Below are 14,967 nucleotides of genomic sequence, written 5' to 3' on the forward strand. Positions count from 1 at the left end.
CAGTCGTCTCGGCCAAACGAGGGACTTCTGTTGGTTTTTCCAGTTCACTTACTGGGTGTTATTTCTCATTCTTCTGGTTGATCAGCTACTCGAAGTCCTTTTTTGGCTAGTAATCACCCTGACTAGATGAAAAACACTCCTTTGGCGGATATCGATAAGAAAAAGCGGCCGATGGTGGAGTCTCCATCCGAAAAGGAGCCAAGTGTAAGTGGTCATCCTACCACTAGAATTTACATTCATGATCACACGTAGGTTGAGGGCCCTATTACTCATCCAAATACCTCGACTGCCAGTCCGTAAGTTTAGACGTCATTGCTTTTTCCAAGGGTAACCATCATCCACCATTTTTTCCATCAGAATGATTAATCTTTTTAGCTCACCCATCCTTTTCTTCTTAATCATAGATCGTGCTTTGGGTAAGAATATGAAGCCCCTCCTTAAATGTTAGCAAGTTGAAGGAAGGATTGCTTCATCCATGCAATCTTTCACCATCAAAGAAGTGAGATGAGTGGTCCCTTCCAGAGGAGGTGCTTGATGGAAGACTACGACTGCTAGCTCAATCGGTCTGTCGCCGTTCCCTACATTCAAATTGGGTGAGGACCTAACTTCTCTTGGAGCACTTAAGTCAACCCCCGGTTTAGGGGATCAAACATCTATTACTATATTTGTGGATCAGTACCTATCATCCGATACTTCACCCCTCCTATTTCTAAGTGGGGAGTCTTCTATTAGTGAGATGACTTTAGCGCTTGCCGACAATCCTACCTTGGTCCGCCGAACAATTACTAAGAGGGTAGTCCCTTCTCCGTCTGACATAACACATATAGCTAGGGTTGATGGAAATGTCATTCCTGCCAACTAGGGAAGACATCCACACAAGGATGTCTCTCCTTCAACTGGCAGTTTTACTGAGGTGGCTCCACCTTTGAAACACGTTTTGAAGGGAAAAGCCCTTGTTGATGCTGACAACCCAGTTGGTTCATACCTCGAGATTCATGGGCCTTACACTGATGTTTCTGTCTGCGTCTCTGGTGGCGATGAAGCGCAATTATGTGCTCTTTTCTCCTCGTTATCCACAAGTCTAGCTGACTTTAGCTCTATGGGAGCCACCGCTATTGAGCCCTTTAGTTGCACTAGGGGGTTGATGGTAACTTGAGGGATGCTTGATGGTCCACCTACATGCATGAGTGTTGATAGATTGCAATATTTCATTGACCAGTTCTTTTGGCTTGACATACTTAATTTAATCTCCTCTTGAGAACTTGCTTTCATCCCAGACATTCTTGGTGATTTTTCAACAAGCACTCAGAGCTTATGAGGTATAGGGCTTTAAAATGACACTTATAGAGGATATGCTGTCTATCTTGTATGAATATAAGGCTACTTGGGAATGTCCGGATATCGCTGCAGGTCGATTTGACATGCAGAATCAGGCAGTGAAAGCCTCTCTATTTTGCAGGGTGAATTCTTTGTAATTAACCATGAGGAGTGTTCACCCCCCAAGTATAGGGTTGTGATGTAGTAATAAACTCAGTAAGACTGAGGTCGAATCCACGGGGACTGAAACTTATACGTAATCTGAAAATAACCAGAACTAGAACTAGATAAAGATGAAATCTAAATTAACTGAATATGAGGGAATAATGGTGAAATAGTAAACTAAAATATGTAAAATTCAAATGTAGGGAACTAGGGTGCCAAGGATCCACTCACTACAAGAAAAGGGGGCTTTAGCCTCGGTTCAAAACTGTGGCTAAAAAGGTTAAAAACTGAGGCTAAAGCCTTTAGCCTCAGTTTTGCCTCAATTATCCAAACCGAGGTTGAAACCCCCGTAGCTAAAGGCTTTAGCCTCAGTTTTGGCAACCGAGGCTAAAATGACTTTTATAGCCTCAGTTCTTCAAGTGAGGCTAAAAGAATCTTTTTAGCTTCAGTTTCCTCGAAATGAGGCTAAATCAAAATTTTAGCCTCCTTTGTTTCCAACTGAGACTAAATCCAAATTTAGCCTCAATTGCCTCCAACCGAAGTTAAAACTAATTTTAACCTCAGTTCTCAGCAACCGAGGCTAAAGCCTTTAGCCACGGGAGTTGTAGTCTCAATTTATGTAACTGAGGCAAAACCGAGACTAAAGATGGATTTAGCCCCTTTTGGCATCAACCAAGGCTAAATTCAGTTTTTGACCTCATTTCTCTATCATCCAAAGCTAACAATATCATAATTAACAAATGATTGAACCTGTGCATATTTCACCCATTTAACATTCATCAAGACAACAATTCAGCACAATATCAACAAAACAATTAATGGTCTATTTAATTTTTTCAAAACAAAATACAAAGGCACATGAACTGCCACATAGCTTTCCACATGAACTGTTTCAGTAAGATCCCCTTCTGGACCGATCAGATGTCTTCCTTTCCTAGCCACATCTCCTGGCAGATGTCTACAACACCAACCTCACTGGCCATGATCACGCGTCCACTGTGTGATGTAAAAGCGACCGGGGCGCAATCCATTCCGGTCCATTGTCACTTCGAGATAGCGGCCATCAGTAACTGCATTTATACAATAAATATAAGTTCAAAATACTCATGTCACATGCAAAATCATTAAAGCATGAAGCAATTCCAGCATAAACTTTACATGATATAAGTGCAGGTCCATCTCATGGCTCCATAAGAGCTGAAAAATATTCGTATAAGGCTTTTCTATCACGATCCATGTTTTTAACATTTTGCCACGCCTCAGGTATCATCATCATGATAGCTTTAGGCAGACTTCTGCCAGCATGAACCATAAGCTTCAAGACGCCATCAAATGTTCCTAAAACAATCACAGATCCAATTCAGAAAACTCCAAGCTTGAAATATGCAATTAAACATGAGTGCATTCATATTTAAATGTGTGTACACAGACAATCACAAGCATGCACATGTATTTGTGCATGCACATAGAAGCAGAAAGACAGAACTTGGCCTATGCCCACCAACACACATCTATTAAAAAATGCTTGGTAAGCATAAGGTCACTTGAATCAGAAGAGCTGGCATCGATGACGGGTAGAAGCTTCTTCATCTCATTCTTTGACAAGCCCAGTTCCTTGCATTTTAGAAGACCATCACCTGAAAAGTGTTTGTTGAAAACGATAATGGACCTGTAAGGAAATCAAATAACCACGGCATCAAGTCCAAGTTCCATTATATTTCCCTTCACGAAAATGAAAAATTGTCCGAGAAATAAAAAGCAAGTTTGGACGGGTAAAAAGAAAAACACTGCAGAGTCACGATCCATTAGTAAGATGGCTGAAACCATCTTTGATTAATAAAGTAACATACGCTCATTGAATGAAGAGAATATATTTTCAAACATGCAAACATCAATGGAGTGGTATAGTAAGTCACTCTAAAAAAATCAATCGAACTTCAAATTAGTTAAACCATTCGAACTTCAAATCAGTTAAGTCTGTGCGCACGGATGCACTATTGAACTGACTTGCATCCACTCTCACCATCCTTTATCTATTTTCTCTCCTATGTATCCTAAATTTCTGCCTCTACCGTCCTTTATCTATTTGCCTCCACATTCTACAGTATCCACTCTCACCAAATAGTCTCCTTCCTTCACATTGTTCCCCCAAAACAAAACCTTCCCTGACCTCCATGCATCGCAATCTCATGATTGGTCTTCAATTCTCAGTCAATGGATGTAGTCAGACAGTTTTTCTTCCTGTATTAGAGCTTTTTGAAGAATGTATGGGACGGTGACTGAGAAACAGCCTGAACTTATAAGCACCAGTTATCCACCACCCTTGTCGATGGCCAAACATTCATCATCTTCTCAACATTTTACTTAGAAACATCATAGCATGATGTGAGCCAAATCTCTTAGAAGCCATAGATACATGAATAATATATGGATTCTAATGTACAAAACCCTCATAGGAGATCTAAATAGCAAGGTTATGACAAGATCAAGCCAAACAGTCTTTTTTAACTGATTTTCAACAGGTGCATTCATTTGAAGTCAACAATCTGGCCTTAAAATCAGCACTTAGCCCCTTCAATTTCAAAGTGCATAATCAATTGCATGCTAAGAAGGCATTCTATGTTGAACCTGCTGCTTCAATATTGCAGTCTTCATGTGGATGTGAAATAAATCACAGAGCATGTGCTCACTCTTAAACATGAAATTTATGAAAATTTCTAGATAGTCAGAGAAGATAAGAAGAAAGAACAAGAACAAGAAGAAAACAAGATATGAGTTGTACAAGATTTTTTATTTTATATATATAAAAGGCACCTGAGAAACATGCGACTACTGTGCCAATAATCAACAAGAAGAAGAAAACAGGTTCGAATTTGAACTTAATTGCAAAACAAAGAAGCTACTGTACAAACCAAGTTCTGAAACATATGCACAAGAAACATAGAAGCTAGTCCATGTGGAATCAATAGAAATAAAATCATAAATCAGTAAGGAAAAATATCAATCAAGTCATACAGCATGATACTTCCACACAAAATCAAAAGAAAATCACATACAAATCATATCAGATCCTTATCTTTCATTTATAAATTTCTCAAATCCCACAAAGATAGTCATATCTCAATTTCTAGATATTTCATGTGAAATTAACAGTGATGCAAATAAAAGAAGAAAAATCTTCATCAATCGATCCAAAAATTCTCAAATTCTATTCTAATCGATCGAACCAAAAAAGATGTGAATTACCTCGAACAGATGTAAAGATTACCTGAACATTGAATTTCTAGGGTTCTTTTTGTCGCTGAAACTTGAATGTCTGCCTAATATTTTCGGAAATCATTTGAAATATGTTGAAAAGCTCAAACCAGAAAAGGAAAATGGCAATCTCAGTTACGGATGCATATGAACAAAATCGACAGCAATGTGATAAGAAGAAAACAGAGAAAGGAAGGAGAAGGCACGAATTCTCAGTCATTGAACCGGAAACAGCATGTTCTCAGAAACAAGAAAGGCAGTTCAATACCTCATCAAAGGGAGCATCAATCATTTCAAGTCCAACAGGAAGGCCGGCAGGTCCACCTTCAATCAATCCACATGGCAGCACCAGTGCAAGCAGTCCAGCCAAGTTAACATTCACCTGCACCAATAATAATATCACTTGGTTTTATTTTATTTTATTCTATTTTATTGACGGAATCATTGAGGAAAAAAAAAAGCGCAGAGGAAGGTGACCCTATTGTCACTCCACAGCGAACAACATATAAAACAAAACAAAAGACAAACACACACAAAGCAAATGCATCCTGAACTGAAACACAACCAGCGGCCCAGAAATTCAGCCAGTCACCCAAGAAATTTAACCAGCGGCCCAAGTAACCAATAGGGAGCAATACTAGCCACAGCCCCTTCCTCTATTCAATTTCTCATGTGAATTTAACTGACACAATTACCCTTCATACAGATAAAATTCTCCCTCCAAAAATAATTCTTCCTCCATATAGTTACCTTTTCTGGAGGGACTCTTATACAAAAGACTTCCCAAAGAATTCTCACACGCGTTGCATGCGAGGCCCATCCTGTATAGATTAGTCTTTCCCATGGAATTCTGCTGATGGAACAAGTTTTTGAAACATAACCCCAACAAATTCAACTAAGACCATTAATCTACACGTAACAGTTCATAGGAAAAAGGAAAACTGACAATTTATAACTACAAAAGACAGAAAGGCAGTGATTTACTTACAAGAATCCGACAGCAATTTGGTTCTCATAGTTCAAACCATCAGACATTCCTAGATCTCCAAGGCGATCACCAAGAAGTAACACATTAGTTCTCTTCTTCACTGAGGCATTGCCATCGTTTGGCTCCTCAGTATCTCCTAATTGGTGATAAAGTGCTGCAACCATATCAAGAGCATGCTCAAAATATGAATGGAAGAAAGAAACTGCAATACTAATACAATATACCGACCAGGACTCTAGTTGTTGAACATAGGCCTGCAAAGTGAAACATAAATCAAGTTGGCTTAATAACAACTGTAAGATCTATGTCATACGTGGCCATGTATTTGAATGTCCATCCTTCCAAGAGAGTACCTTCTTTCGCAAACGACTTTTTCGGGCAGCCTCTCGATTTTGTGCAAGGCGTCTTAATACCTGTAAAAAGAATCATGAATTTAATGGGAACCTCAAAATCTGCAAATCATGGGAAAATTCCTGCCAAAAGAATTGCTAACCATGACATTCATACATGTTTGGCCAATTTGTCTCCAAACCAGGCTAAAGATGCACAAAGATGATTGCAATCACCAACAAATGTTCCAACACAAGAAACAGTGAGCTTTGGATGAAAAAGAATGTCAAAATAGGCATCTATCATGTCAAAGTGAATTGGGCCCTGCTTAAACAGACTCAGAACAAATGAACCTGCTTCTAGGAGACAACTGTATGCAGATTGAGACATGGCTAACATCGCAGAATTCCTAAAAGAAGGTAGTTCCTGAAAGTTAGTTTTATTTATTTATTTATTTATTTTTGAGAGAGAGAGAGAGAGAGAGAGAGAGAGAGAGAGAGAGAGAGAGAGAGAGAGAGAGAGAGAGAGGCTTATTCTTCTTAGTTGCAAAGAAATGAGAGAGAAAGAGGAGAGTCAGCTGTTGGGCAATTTATGCATGAAATCCTGATTACAGCTCCCATGAATTAGGGGCAATTTCATCCTTTTGAATTGTTCTAATGTTTTAAATATGATATGGGCCTATGGGACTAGAGAATGGGCCTGAAACCAACCAGATTGTGCTCTAGGCATGAGGAGCCAAGACTGAGGCTGATAGACGGTCGGGCAAGTGAGCCTAGCAAAATTCACATCACCATTGTTTGGGGTTATGAGAGAAGGATTCGCCATAGTACTGATGTGAGAGAGTAAAGGGAGTGTTGGGAAGTTTATGCATTCAATATACCAAAACTACCCAATCCTAATTACTTCTCACAATGAATTAGGAGCAATATTGTCAAATTGTTGTTCTAATGTTTTGGGCCCTTATGGGTCTAGAGGATGGGCCCGACCCCAACCGGACTGCTCTAGAAGGAGACAAACCCAAGCCCAAGCCCAGAGAGTGGGCATGATAGGAAGTGCATGACCCGGAAAAATGCAGGTCAACCTAGATGGGCTAATTGACTTATTACCACATGGTTGGGTTGGGCTGGATTTGACCTCAGGTCTAGCCAAATGAACTTATGAGGGCTATGGTGGCTCAGCTACGGCCTTCCTTTTCCTGCAATGGGCTGGACATGGGCTCTATGATTCTGCCCAGTGACAAGGGCTTGGTCTAGATCTGGCCTCTGGTCCTAGATCCTCGTATTAGACATGGATGAGCCCTGGCCCTGCCTGGGAACTCATAACCCTAATTAGGTATGAATTATTACTCTCGTACTTATGCACTAAATCTTGCTCCTATATGCATATTAAACAAGCATTAAGGGCTTGTTTGGTTAAAAACAAAGTTTTGTTCATATAAAGCTTTTTAAATGCGTATGTCCAACAAAGGGTATATGAACTTAGCTTGTATGGATGGACTATTTTGTTTTGTGCCTGTCATTTGTCAAGCACCTTGTTTGGATTTGGACAAGCATGAGGCTCTTGCACACATTTGGCACATTGGAACGTATGAACTATGGTGGTGAACTATTCAATGATGGTGAACTACAAAAAACAAAAGGATCACAAAACCCATGATGGTGAACTACAAAAAACTCATGAAATGTAATAAAACATAAATATATATGTAAAAGATCACACATAAATGAATCCCAGCTAAAAACTACCTCTGGTTGAGCCACACCTCTGATTTCAGGTTTCAAGTTTGAACTTCTTCCTATCTGTCCTGAATGAATATGTATTCTTCTTTAGATCATGAATGACAATTCAATCCTGTATTGATGCCAATGGTCCATTGGCCTGACAGCACACCACTTATCTTCAGAATAAGAAGAGACCTTGCAGAAGATCTCTTCATAATTGTGTTGTGAATCTTACTCACATCATAAAATAATAGGAAAGTTTGATGTGCCGTACATGTTGTTTTTTACCCGGATTGTCCTACTCTACCAAGGGTATCCACGTTTTTTCTCATGAATCAAAAGTACCCATTCTCCGAAATTTTCAAAAGGCACTTGCCAGAGTGCCTTAATAGGGCCTTTCCTTTGCCTTTTAATACAGTGGAGATGGTTGAAATGAAAAAGAAAGAAAATAAATAAATAAAATCAAAACTTCAAACAATGAGATCTAAAAGGAAAACAGATCTATAATTTTCCATTGCATCATCAGAAAAGCTACTGATATGCTAGATCGCCTTCCATACTAACCAAACAGTACATCTCCTCTACTCCATTTCAGTAAAAAGACAATAGAACAAAACTGATAACCATAATCCAAACATGAAATATACGAACAGATCTACCATAAAATCAAACCATTACAAGCACCAAAACCTAACCCTAGATCGTTCTGATCTATCAAGTTTAGCAAAATCTCCCAAAAATAGCAGAGAAAACCTAATCTAGAGATAGGGAAGCTCAAATCTCAGTAAGAAAAGATAACAAAAAGCTGAGATTCATCTAGCGTGGGAAGCAGATTGTGACCTACCTGGCCTGCATGAAAATGGGTGTATATGCCCCTTGTTTATCTAACGTGAGAAGCAGATTGTGACCTACCTGGCTTGCACGGAAATTGGTGTATACTCTCATGTTAAGTAGCAAATAAGTTAAGTAGCCATCATTACATTTTGAAGGTTTATGGATTACATGACAACTAATATCAATTTTCTCTAATCATGAGATGATGAAGAACTCGGATGAGCTGCATTCACTTACCATGATTTAATGCTAGATGCAGCATTTTGTGAAATGAAAAGGCACAATTATAGGAGGAAATAACAAAAGAAAACCCATTCACAAAAAACTAGTACAACTCAACCATTTATTGTAAACATGCAGAATAAAATAACACAGAAATTTAAATATTTCTAGATTATTGCAGATAGCAAGGACTCAGAAGCAAACAATTCCTTCAAATTTGGTTACCTTCAACTCATCTTGAGCCTTCTCCCCAGTCCAAAACTTTGGCTCCTCCAACATTACCTCCAAATGCAGGACGAGAATGTAAATTGCTCAAGGCAGAAGTTGCAATTACTCCAATCGCATCAGATCAAAGATCTAGACCTCAAAAGAGGATATCTAAGCCGCTGATGTGTGCAAAAGCTTTCTTTCGAGTAAAATCCCTAGATCTGAAAGAACAGAGAAAAAGGCAGGAGATCTCTCCCACTTAAAATATCGACGATCAGAACCTCAGAAATCGCAGATCTTCTAAAATCGAATTGTCTCGATCAGGCAAAAAAAGAAGCACAGATCGATTGATATCCCTTCCAATAAGGTAAACACAGCTTCTATATATATCATCGATCGAAGATCTAGGCTGCGGAAATCACAGATCTTCACAACTAAGAGCTTCCGCAGCTGAATCTGCTTCCATTTCAGCCGATTGAAGATTCTAAGTTCAGAAGACACGTATTTTCGCATCTACGAGCTTTCTGGGTATGAATCTCTCGATTAAAGATCAGAAATCGCCAGAAAAATGAAAGGAGAGATCGAGAGAAAAGGGGCGGAGACTAGGGTTTCAGCTCTTTTTCGAGAAACTGAGATCGAGAGAAAAGGAGCGGAAGGAGCGAAATGAAAAGAATCGAGCTTACCTTGAATTGATTTGGATCTGGATCTGAATAATAAGGAGGTCTTCTAGCAGCTCTCCTTCTTCCAATCGAGAGAGAGAGAGAGAGAGAGAGAGAGAGAGAGAGGGCGTGGATCGAAGCAGAGAAGAGGAGCTGAAGTATGGTTGCTATGGTCAACTTATTAACTGAGAAATGCTAGTGTATTCCTTCGACTGGCCTCACACGTGAAATCAAGGCACAGGTGTGTAAGATCAAAGTCACTCGTCAGGCAACTCCTAGTGTACGGATACAATCTCTAAAAATCAGGCTGATATATCATCAGTGCCACACGATACAAGGATAAATCACTACCATTTTTAAAATGGTGGCGAACTATCACAGTAGACCAGCTCTCGACAAAATCAGATTGTGAAAATGATTTTTGACCAGGACCCAATGTGTGGTAATTACTGTAACCTCAGGCTGGGATATGGGCCACCTGAACTGTGGACTGGAGTGATTTTTGAGATGTACGGTCTAAATGAGGAGTGAATTCATCAAATCTAATTGATCCAGATGAGTGATGCATAATTCAGGTGGCCCACATCAAAGGGAACTATAATGGACATTGGGGAGGGTGATGGCCAAATGTTTTAATTGGTGGTTGGGATCAACCTAACTAAATCAGGTTCATTAATGGGCCCATCCATGGTAAGTCTAGACAGATGGACGGTCTAAATATCACACACATATGACGTGTGTACTAAAATGGTGCAGTTGATAACTATGGTTTAGATGGTAGACCTTTAGCCTCTTTTATGTAATTGAGACTAAAAAGTTGACTTTTCGCCTCGGTTCCTATGCAATTAAGGCTAAAAGGTAGACTTTTCGCCACGGTTCATGTGCGACTGATGCTAAAAGGTAGACTTTTCACCTCGGTTCCTGGCAACTAAGGCTAAACGGTAGACTTTTCACCTCTGTTCTCATGCAATTGAGGCTAAAAGGTAGAGTTTTTGCCTCGGTTCTTGTGCAATTAAGGCTAAAAGGTAGACTTTTCGCCTCGGTCCCTATGTAACTGAGGCTAAAAGGTAGACTTTTCACCTCGGTTCATGTGCAACTGAGGCTAAAAGGTAGAGTTTTCGCCTCGGTTCCTGTACAACGGAGGCTAAAAGGTAGAGTTTTTGCCTCGATTCCTGTGCAACTAAGGCTAAAAGGTAGACTTTTCGCCTCGGTTCTAATGCAACTGAGGCTAAAAAGTGGACTTTTCACCTTGGTTCCTATGCAACTGAGGCTAAAAAGTGGACTTTTCGCCTCGGTTCTTATGCAACTAAGGCTAAAAAGTGGACTTTTCGCCTCGGTTCCTATGCAACCGAGGCTAAAAAGTAGACTTTTCGCCTCGGTTCCTTTGCAACTGAGGCTAAAAAGTGGACTTTTAGCCTCAGTTCCTTAGCAACTGAGGCGAAAAATGAACTTTTAGCTTCAGTTCCTTAGTAACCGAGGCTAAAAAACACATTTAGCTTTCATTTTTTCAACTAAGACTAAAAAATGGCAGACTTTTAGCCTCATTTTTTCACCAACCAAGGCAAAAAGGTAAACTTTTAGCCTCAGTTGCTCACCAACCGAGGCAAAAGGGCAGACTTTTAGCCTCAATTTCTCACTAACCGAGGTAAAAAGGTAAGCTTTTGGCCTCAGTTACTTACCAACTGAGGCAAAAGGACAGACTTTTAGCCTCGGTTGCTTACTAACTGAGGCAAAAGGGTAGACTTTTGGCCTCAGTTGTTCACCAACCGAGGCAAAAGAGCAAACTTTTAGCCTCAGTTTCTGACCAACCGAGGCAAAAAAGGAACTTTTAACCTTAGTTCCTTTACAACTGAGGCTAAAAAGCACATTTTGCCTCATTCTTTTGAACCGAGGCTAAAAAATTGAGGCTAAAGGCCTACTTTCTTGTAGTGACTTGTAGCAATTGGGAAGGTACCTTGCATAATTCAAGGACACAACTGGAATCAGAGTCCTATCTTATCCAGTTGGTAAGAGGAGGTTTGTTAGATCTCTGAACATCTCATGCATCTAATCATCAACAGATACGATTGGTGCAGATTTGGAAGTGATTCCATCACCTAACCATGCCCAGGAGACTATGGAAAACAATAGCAATTTACTAATCTCACAGCCAATCATGAGAGAATTGTGAAAGGTAGGAAGGATTCCATCACCCAACCATGCCCATGAGACGATGGTGAACAACAAGGTTCCTAAGTTCACAATCTCATAATGAAAAGAACATACTCAAAGCTATTGCAGATATAATGTAATTTGAGTCACAATAAACCATTAAAAACTAAAAGTATTCCTTTATAATCAAACTAGAATCCATAAGAGTTCAATAACCATGAATCAAAGTAAAGCCACCTTCCTAATCACGCTACAAACTTCACCTCTTAGCCCTAGCTAAGAGGTTTAGCCTAGCAAAATGATTAGGCTAAATCCCTTAACAAAAATAAAATAAACAAAAAGAAAAAAAAAATTAACTCTACTCTCTCTGTCTCTCTGCTCCACGTCCAGGATTGGTTGCCCCCCCCCCCCCCCCCCCCCTCTCTCTCATGTCTCTTTCTCTTATAGCTGATGGCGGTCGGTGGCTGCATGTAAAGCAGGAATCGGTGGAGAATTTCCACACAAGAGATGTGAGTAGACAGCTGGAGTCGGTGGAGAAAACCATGGTGACTTCCTTGCGCAACAACCATCAAAAACAAGAAACCGAAAGTCCTTTCCAGAATATGATCTGGACAGGCATCTTGGGAGCGGTCGGCCGTCTCATGGGCTTAATTTGGACGGTCTAGATGCCCGAGATGATCCTCATCATGCTCCTCAAATGGCCCACAGTACAGATCAGTGTCCGCAACTCCCTGTTGAGAAACAGAGTCACCACAAGTCGACTTTATTTCGTGCGTTGGCCCGTTTATTGAAGCCAAGTGGAAAATCCACTGTCCATTGGTTTAGGACGAAAAACCATCCGAGAAGGAGCATTTTTGGAGTGAAATCGGTGTGGCCCATGAGCTTGTCTACTCCGCCATCTATCTTACGTTTAACTGCTAAGATTTTGGAACAGCTTTCATGGTGTCAAAAGGTCACCTAGGTGAGGGTTATGGACACCCTCTTGAGTGAATGAACAGCTCGAATCATCAAAATGGATGATGGGTGGGCCCCATTACTCAAAAACAACCACCGTGTGTAAGACGCTGGAGGTTTTCTTGGTTTTTTTGAGAAAATTTTGGCCAATGCTGATACTAGTGCAAGGTGGGTTCTCTTGTACACGGTGCACACGCACCACGGTATGGGGTCCACTGAGATGTATTCGAGAAATCTGATCCATCTAACTTGTTTATCACTTCATTTAAGGGGTTGAGACCGAATTTGAAGTATATCCAGATATCATGTAGGCCCCAAATCAAAGATTTGTGGGCTTATCTATCCATTGGGCCACTTTCACACGGATCTAATGGCTAAAATTTGATGTGTACGGTTAATGTATGGCCCTCAGGCCATATACGAAGTTTCGAGCTAAAGGGACGGTAGAAACCCTGTGATCTTGCATTCCAGCTGACTTTCAGCCCACTTGAGTTTTAATTTCTCAATTTTCTTGGATCATTGGCATGCAAATCCGTCGATCTTGGTCCCCTGGGGTCCGTTCCTTACCTTGGTGACTCATGAGCATTAAATCCATGCTTTTAGCATCCTATTTCAATCCAAGCTCGTAAATACACCCTACATCATAAACACAATTAAATCGGGCCATTAAACAACATCATGTTCATAAAAGTAGGTAATAACTGGGGTCTGATATGCAATATTTGACCCTCAACAAGGAGGTGGTGTTACGGAAGAAGCTAGAGGAGGTTGATGAGCAACCTACAATGGAACGCCGTGTTGAGGTTGCTACAGCACTGGAAAGGTAGTTCGATAATAAGAAGTGGGTACTCGAATGAGGACAAGAGGCACTACAACGTGTTCGTTCATTCAAAGCCGAGATTCCTACTGGTAGGCTGAACAATTGAAGGCATTGCACTTGGCCCATGAAGCTATGAGGCACATCGTAAAGCATCAATGAGCGAGCTTCAGTTTATGACTTCCTTTTTCCATATTTTTTATATATGTGAATTTTCAGGATCAACCCTAGGCCAATTTTTATTTAAACATTGGTGGTGGGTATACTTTTGCGCGTGTTTGCCACACCCATATTTGAAACGAATACTCCTATTGTGAGTACTTAATTACCTTTATTTATTAATAAATCTTCAAAATCTAAAATGTGTGGCTTGACCATGGTTGGTCGATTGTACATTATTAAACTAAAACAGAAAGTAAATGTCCTAACCTATAAGATGCCCTATAATTGGGTTCTTAGGTCATCTTGTCAGCCTCTTTTATTCTTATATCCCACTACTACTTAGGAAATTGCTACACCCATTGTCTTTGACCTTCATTGCTTATAGAAAGATCTCTTCATATGGGCTTCTGTTATGGCATAAAAATTCATTAATGTGTTCTGAAGGTGTTGTGCGGGTTCTGAAGGTGTCGTGTGGGTTCTAAAGCTATTGTGCAAATTCTGTAGCTATTGCGTGGGTTCTGAAGTTGTTGTGCAGATTCTGAACTGTTCTGGGGGTTCCGAAGCTATTGTTTAGGTTTGAAGGTGTTCTACGGGTGTTAAAGTTGTCGTACGGATTCTAAAGTTGTCGTATGGATTCTAAAGGTGTTATGTGGGTTTTAAAGTTGTTACGTAGATTTTGAAGATGTTGTGCAACTTCATAAGTGGTGTTGCGTGACTGCATAACAACAATGAGTTACATGACCACACAATGAGGTAATGTTTTGAAGCTGCATAAAGAAATCATGAATGTGCAGAAAAAGAGAAAGGGAAGAAGCTGTGAGCCTATTGCATGACTACACAACAGGATTATGTTGCGTGATCGTGCAATAGGGCAAGAAGCAGTGGGAGCTGTTATGCCACCACAAAACACTAAAATGTTGAATGGAATTTGGGGTTTTACACATGTGAATGCCTATAAATACCCCACTCCTTCCTCTCATTTAGATACGAAAAATATTTGAAAGCACTTGGATTGTAGAATTCAGGTATTGAGAAGTTTGTGGAGTCAAGGAAGAAAGAGAAAGGAGAATTGCTGGAATTTAGCTTATTGCGCGACCGAGCAACAGGGTTGCCTTACGCGACCATGCAACAATCGTTATGCATAAATTATTAAGGAAAGCCATTGTTGGCTGTGTAAGAAAGGTT

At 40.1% G+C, this 14,967-nt stretch overlaps 1 long non-coding RNA gene across 3 annotated transcripts; it reads right to left on the reverse strand.

Annotated features, from left to right (window-relative positions):
* Window positions 1-2,285: 2,285 nt before the first annotated feature.
* Window positions 2,286-9,946, reverse strand: LOC131219214 (uncharacterized). Of its 3 annotated transcripts, XR_009158055.1 has the most exons (7): window positions 9,723-9,940; window positions 9,115-9,260; window positions 8,621-9,041; window positions 5,726-5,879; window positions 4,751-5,119; window positions 2,641-2,820; window positions 2,286-2,552 (listed from the first exon to the last, which is right to left on the reverse strand). It is a non-coding gene; the product is annotated as an uncharacterized LOC131219214 (long non-coding RNA). The 3 variants fall into 3 exon arrangements; XR_009158056.1 differs by having other exon boundaries at window positions 4,751-5,587; window positions 9,115-9,946; XR_009158054.1 differs by having other exon boundaries at window positions 9,115-9,936.
* Window positions 9,947-14,967: the final 5,021 nt, after the last annotated feature.

This window comes from Magnolia sinica, chromosome 11 (assembly GCF_029962835.1).
Source record: "Magnolia sinica isolate HGM2019 chromosome 11, MsV1, whole genome shotgun sequence".
Lineage (NCBI taxonomy): Eukaryota > Viridiplantae > Streptophyta > Magnoliopsida > Magnoliales > Magnoliaceae > Magnolia > Magnolia sinica.